This window comes from Octopus bimaculoides, chromosome 15, assembly GCF_001194135.2.
Source record: "Octopus bimaculoides isolate UCB-OBI-ISO-001 chromosome 15, ASM119413v2, whole genome shotgun sequence".
NCBI lineage: Eukaryota > Metazoa > Mollusca > Cephalopoda > Octopoda > Octopodidae > Octopus > Octopus bimaculoides.
Window position 1 is genome coordinate 14,228,246 of NC_068995.1, and position 1,304 is coordinate 14,229,549.

The following is a 1,304-nucleotide window of genomic DNA, read 5'->3' on the forward strand; positions in this document are numbered from 1 at the left end:
ATATATATATATATATATATATATATATACATACATATACGTATACACACACATATATACACGTACAGGTGTATATATACATACATATGTATACATATTCATATTTATAAATATGTACGCGACTGTACATATATGCATGTGTGTATATATATATATATCGATTTTTATACATGGTAAATGAAACTTTTTTGGCGTATGAATGTCTGTATATGAATGCGTGCAGGTAAATATGTGTGGATGCCCGAATATGAGTACATATATACCAATATCAATATATATATATTTATATATCATGCATGTATGTATGTATGATATATGTATGTGTGTGAGAGAGAGAGTGATAGAAACCGTGCTGTATCATAACAAAAGTAAAAACAAAAACAGAAAGCAATCACTCCATAAAATGAAATAACAATGAAAAATCAACTGATTGATATTTCGTCGTCAGTGCTGCCAACCAATCGGAACAAATTAATGTTGTGACGTTCATGGTTTTTGTCTTACCTACAAGGAAATCGAAAAGAAACGCAACTTTCGGGAATACCTTGAATCCCTTCGCTCTGTAGAGTATTGTGTGTGGTCCTGCGACTATTTTTTACCTCATCATATGATACCCTAATACATCACCATATTTGTATATGATTGCTATGAGTACGTGTGTGTGTGTATGTGTATATATATATATATATATATATATATGTATGTATGTATGTATACACATACGTATATTATGTATATGTACATAGGTATTCGTGTGTATGTATATGAGCATCTGTTCGTGGTGGTGGGGTGTAAAAAACGAACTCAATACATAGAGTAAAGCATTTCATTATTTTATTTACTACCGAGGAATTATATGAATTACATCAATGACAAATTTATAATATCTCGTCAAGACACTTGTCATCTATCTATCTATGTATCTATCTAACTATATATATGTGTGTGTAAATATACATATATATGCACATACATATATATATACATACATATATATTTATAGATATACACATATATACAAGCATATATATACGTGTATATATATATATATATATATATATACATACATATATACTTACAAGTATATACACCTATGGTTTACACACACACACACACACACACACACACACACACACACACAACTATGCAAGCAAGAGACTGAGTATCAAATGGTAAACCTGCAGTTCTATTAATGCTTCACTTTAGCGACTTCTGCCAAAGAATATATTCTAGAATTCTTCTGAGACTGTGAAATCTCATGTCAGATGTTCAGATGCGTTTTTTTTTTTTTGTATACTTTATTT